The sequence below is a fragment of the Rhipicephalus microplus genome, chromosome 6, assembly GCF_043290135.1.
Source record: "Rhipicephalus microplus isolate Deutch F79 chromosome 6, USDA_Rmic, whole genome shotgun sequence".
NCBI classification, from domain to species: domain Eukaryota; kingdom Metazoa; phylum Arthropoda; class Arachnida; order Ixodida; family Ixodidae; genus Rhipicephalus; species Rhipicephalus microplus.
The window spans coordinates 144,654,849-144,660,848 of NC_134705.1; positions in this window are offsets into that span (position 1 = coordinate 144,654,849).

Here is a 6,000-nt window from a genome sequence, read left to right on the forward strand (position 1 = left end):
GCAGTCTCGTAGCATTTGGTAACATCCCAGTATCTGTTTCACCTCATAGATCAATGAACACCTCACGCGGAGTTGTTTCAGAAGCAGACCTTCTTGAAATGTCTGAACAGGAACTGCTTGAAGGGTGGAAAGAGCAAAATGTCACAGATGTGAAACAAATCGTCATCAGACGAGAAAAGAAAGAAATACCTACCAAACATTTAATACTCACCTTCGCATCTAGCACACTGCCTTCATCTGTAGACACAGGCTACATCAAACTATCTGTCCGTCCCTACATTCCCAATCCAAGACGGTGTTTCAAATGTCAACGATTTGGTCATGGTTCGCAGAACTGCCGGGGTCAGGAAACTTGTGCAAGATGTGGTGGCCGCGGCCACCCATCTGATAACTGTGTTACCACGCCCCACTGCGTGAATTGTGACGGGGAACACGCCGCGTATTCGCGTTCGTGTCCTAACTGGAAGAAAGAAAAAGAAATCATCACTCTTAAAGTCAAAGAAAACATCACATTCAAAGAAGCAAGACGAAGAGTGTCGCCATTTTATGGCGCAACATATGCTGATGCGGCGCGTCAGGGGGCAACGCCGCACCAGCCCTCGCCACCCCTTCGGCCTGCGCAGAGCGAGCCGTCGGCTGTGGCACCTGGCCCCAAGGCAGCTGTAGCCCAGGCTACACCGCCTACTCTCAAACAGAGACCGGAGACTCCAGAGTCTTCGGGTCTCAAGGCCTCCCCTCACCAGGCGAGGCCCAAAATCCAAACTAACAGCCCGCACGTGCGGGCATCCAGTGCCTCCGAGGAGGCAATGGATACGTCGGCACCTGTGGTGCCGAAAGAGCGGCGTGGCTCCTTGGAGCGCGCCAAGAAAACAAAAAAGCAAATAACAGGGCCTGGTGACGGCCCTGTTAAGTGAACTCAAACTCCCCGTCTAAACAGCCACTCGCTTTTCGTACACACAGCATTATTTTACATTCACCATGAACACTCAAATTATACAATGGAACGTCAGGGGCCTTCTCGGAAACCTTGACGACATCCAAGAACTCCTACACGAACACTCACCAAAAGTGCTGTGTGTACACGAAACACACCTTAATTCAAAACACACAAATTTTCTTCGCAAATACGTTATTTTTCGAAAGGACCGTGATGATGCCATGACATCATCCGGAGGTGTTGCCATCATAGTGAATCAAGGAATTGCATGCACACACTTACAACTCCAAACATCCCTTGAGGCAGTGGCTGTTCGAGCGGTTCTTTTTGATAAACTAATCACAATCTGCACTATTTACATCCCTCCTAGCTATCAGCTAAAAAAACGTGATTTACACTCTTTAATTGATGAACTTCCGGAGCCTTATGTTCTCCTTGGAGACTTCAATGCGCATAGCAGGCTATGGGGAGACTCTCGTTGCGACGCGCGAGGTCGACTGATTGAACAATTCCTTCTCTCGTCGAACGCATGTCTCCTAAATAGAAAAGAACCAACCTATTATAATATCGCACATAACACCTACTCCTCTATAGACGTAAGCATAGTCTCTCCATCTCTTGTGCCTCTACTTCAGTGGAAAGTCGTCAGTAATCTGTACGGAAGCGACCACTTTCCCGTAGTTTTGAGCACAACTACAGCAACTGAGTGTACACCCCGTGTTCCCAAATGGCTCATAAACAGAGCCGACTGGGAACAGTTTCATACCATCGCTCGTATAGATTGGAGTGACATAAGTACTTTAAGCATTGATGTTGCTGTCGACTACTTCACAGCTTTTTTGATTGATGCTGCAACAAAATGCATCCCACAAACAAATGGGCACCCAGGAAAACGGTGTTTGCCATGGTGGAACTCTGAATGCCGAAACGCGCGCAAACAGCAAAACAGAGCTTGGAGGCTGCTTCGGAACTCACCGACAGCCGAAAATCTTGACACCTTCAAGAAAATAAAGTCTCAAGGCAGGAGAACGCCTCGGCAGGCCAGAAGAGAAAGCTGGCAGAAGTTTTTGTCAGGGATCAATTCATACACACAGGAGGCTAAAGTCTGGAACATGGTCGGTAGGATAGCAGGAAAACAAGTACACACACTTCCACTCGTGGACACTCAGGGTGATACCTTGGAAGATCAGGCAAACTTCCTCGGTGCACACTTCGAACAGGTGTCCAGCTCATCCCACTATACTGACACTTTCCAAAAATACAGAACAAGAATAGAAAAGCAGAAACTTGAACACAAATGCACTAGATCCGAGGCATATAACCAAGCTTTCAGTCTAGCTGAGCTGCAAATGTCTCTTAACTCCTGCAGTACTTCTGCCCCAGGTTCTGATCGTGTGGTGTATGAAATGTTAAAAAACCTACCAATCGAAACACGAAAAACCTTACTTTGTTTGTACAATGCTATCTGGTTTTCTGGCGCTATCCCTACCTCCTGGAAAGAGGCTATTATTATTCCCATTTTGAAAGAGGGCAAAGACCCTTCTTTACCCTCGAGTTATAGGCCTATAGCACTTACAAGCTGCTTGTGCAAAGTCTTCGAAAAAATGATAAACTGCCGACTTGTACATTACCTTGAAACAAATAATTTGCTCGACCCATTTCAGTGCGGGTTTCGAGAAGGTAGATCCACAACAGACCACCTTGTTCGTATCTAGGCACAGATCAGAGACGCCTTCGTCCATAAACAATATTTTCTCTCTGTGTTCCTCGATATCGAAAAGGCTTATGATACAACATGGCGTTTCGGAATTCTAAAAGACCTTTCCCACCTTGGCGTGCGCGGAAGAATGTTTCACATAATCAAAAGTTACCTGTCAAACCGGACTTTCCGTGTCCGAGTGGGCACGGTTCTATCCCAAACATTTGTTCAGGAAACAGGCGTGCCACAAGGTGGTGTACTTAGCTGCACACTTTTTCTCATAAAAATGAATTCCTTACGCTTGACCATCCCTCGCAATATGTTTTATTGCACATATGTCGATGACGTCCAGCTTGGCTTTAGGTCTTGCAATCTGGCATTGTGTGAGCGGCAGGTTCAGTTAGGTTTAAACAAGCTCTCCAAATGGGCAGAGGAAAACGGATTCCGACTGAACCCACAAAAAAGCACGTGTGTCTTGTTCTCCCGAAAGAGAGGCATGCACTCAGAACTCGACATTAAACTGAACAGTCAACGTCTGTCCGTCAAAGCCGAGCATAAATTCTTAGGCCTAATCTTGGACAACAAGTTGACCTTCGTGCCGTACATCAAGTATCTAAAAACAAAATGTTTAAAAGCCATGAATGTTTTAAAAGTGTTGTCACGTACTACTTGGGGCAGTGATAGGCAATGCCTCATGAACCTCTATAGAAGCCTCATTCGCACCCGCTTAGATTATGGGGCCGTTGTTTATCAGTCTGCTACTCAAAGTGCCTTGAAGATGCTGGATCCCGTGCACCATTTGGGCATCCGCCTTTCTACGGGTGCTTTTCGCACCAGCCCCGTAGAAAGCCTTTACGTTGAGTCAAATGAGTGGTCGCTTCATCTGCAAAGAACCTACATGTCCTTTGTTTACTTCCTTAAGGTGAAAGCAGACAAGAAGCACCCCTCATACTCTACAATTAATGATTTGTCGAGCTCCATTTTGTTTCAAAACAGGCCTTCAATGAGGCAGCCCTTCTCGGTTCGCCTGAAGGGTCTAGCTGAAGACACTGGAGTGTCACTCGAACACAGTTTAATGGCCCCTGTTGCATACCTTCCACCGTGGCAGTGGCAAACTATAGATTGCGATGTGTCTTTCTTAGAAGTTACTAAACATGCGCCTATTGCCCATATCCGAACATATTTCCTGGAACTTCAACACAAATACACACGTCCTGAGTTCTTCACAGATGCCTCCAAGACTAACTCCTCTGTGTCCTACGCTGCTGTCGGTCCATCCTTTTCGGATGCTGGCCCTCTACATTCAGACACAAGTATCTTCACAGCTGAAGCCTATGCGATACTTGCGGCGGCTAAACACATCAAGCAATTACAAATACAAAAAGCAGTAATTTATACAGACTCCCTCAGTGTAGTAACGGCTCTGCACACTCTTAAAAAACACAAAAACCCAGTCCTTGTCTCACTTTACTCCACTTTATGCACACTCTACTCACTCAAACAACATGTTGTAGTGTGCTGGGTGCCAGGGCACCGTGAGATTCAAGGCAACGTGAGGGCGGATCAGCTCGCTGCATCCGTCCACAAAAGCACTGCCCCTACACCGATATCGATCCCGGCCCTTGATCTCAAGCCGTCTTTCAAACGAAACCTCAGAGTATACTGGCAGAGCAAGTGGGATACACATACACAAAACAAACTACACGTTATTAAGCCACACCTTGGTCATTGGCTGCCCGTATCGAAATCGCGTCATACAGAGGTAATACTAACGAGACTCAGGATAGGACACACATACATGACACACACACATTTTTTGTCTGGTGGCGATCCACCATTGTGTGACAGATGTGGGGAACCATTGACAGTCCTTCACATTTTAATTGAGTGCAAACAATTGGACACTGTAAGAGAACAACACTTTCCATTACCCTACCGACAACATATACCTTTACACCCTGCAATGTTCGTCGGTAGGGAACCGCTTTTTAGTCACAAATCATTGTTAGCGTTTTTTAAAGAAATTCATAGTTTCCATATCATATACCCAGGCATCCCGTAGCATGACCTCTCCAGAGAGGTTTTTGCTGCGGTGGTTACACAAGAAAGCACTTGCCTCACGGCCCTTGGACGCAAGGGTATTAACGAGTGAGGCACTTGTGCTGATGCCAATCATATCCACCATCGTCTTTTATTATCACCAACTTTTGTCATCTATTCACACCACACACACCTTTCACGGCATGGTCATGATTTTATCACTTGTATGTTTTTACCCGCCTTACCGCGAGGAATTTTATTGCCCTTATACAGCCGCTTATCACAATCATTGTCCTTTTTTTTTTAGCAAGATGAACTGGCGCCCTTTGGCCGTGAAACGGCCCTTGCGCCATAAAACATCAAACATCATCATCATCATCAACGGCCATCTCAACGATATCGGCGTCCGACAGCATTCCGGTAACGGGGACGTCGGCCTCGTAGAGCGCATACTCCTCAAAGGCGATCTCGCCGTCTTCAGTATCGCTCACGCAGCCAGTTGCCTTCCGCACTTCATTGCACAGCTCATCACAGCCGCTGAATTCTGCGCCAATGTCTTCTTCGATCGATTCCGGAGTGCAAGAAAACCCTGCATGTGCGAAGCAGTTAGCAATCGCCAGCGGGACATCTTGGTCGATACGGAAGCGTCCATTGCACAGACCACTCACTACTCAGCAAAACTGAGCTCAAGATGCGTCGCGCACAGATCGCGAGGAAAACAAAGAATACCAGCTCGCACATGCAAGGGCTAGGTTGCGTACTGACGGGTGCATGCTGCACACGCCGCCCACTGCGCATAAGTCGCGCGCAGGTGCGCACACGTGATCACTCCCACAGTTGCCTGACAAGGCTGATAGGAAACGGCTGCGTCCGCGGGAATTTCAAATTCGCCCTTCACGGCTGCGTTCGGCACGTATAGTAAGAGCTAAGCGTTCGCACGGAGCCCTCGTTTCCTGTTGGGAGTAGACTTTGCCTTCTGCCCTCCCTGTCAAGATTTCGAGATATCCACTGTTCTCTCCGGAAAACGTTACGAGATAAGAGGGGGCAAATACATAGCACCTATGGGAGGTTAATGCACGACGAAAAAAAGTTTCGACTTAACCGAGATTTCGAGATATGCGAGTTCGAGCTAACGAGGGTTTACTGTATCTTTGTCTCAAGCACATTAACTGATTCATCTCCAGAAAAAGGGGCTGCAATGTCTTCAAGGCTCTCTGTTGGACTCTTCATGAGGTCTTGTTACACAAATCTGGGTAGCGCTCAATCTGATCGAGATAGCGACAGATTCCTCGGCTCACTTAGAAGAGCTGCTTTGTCGTTCTCA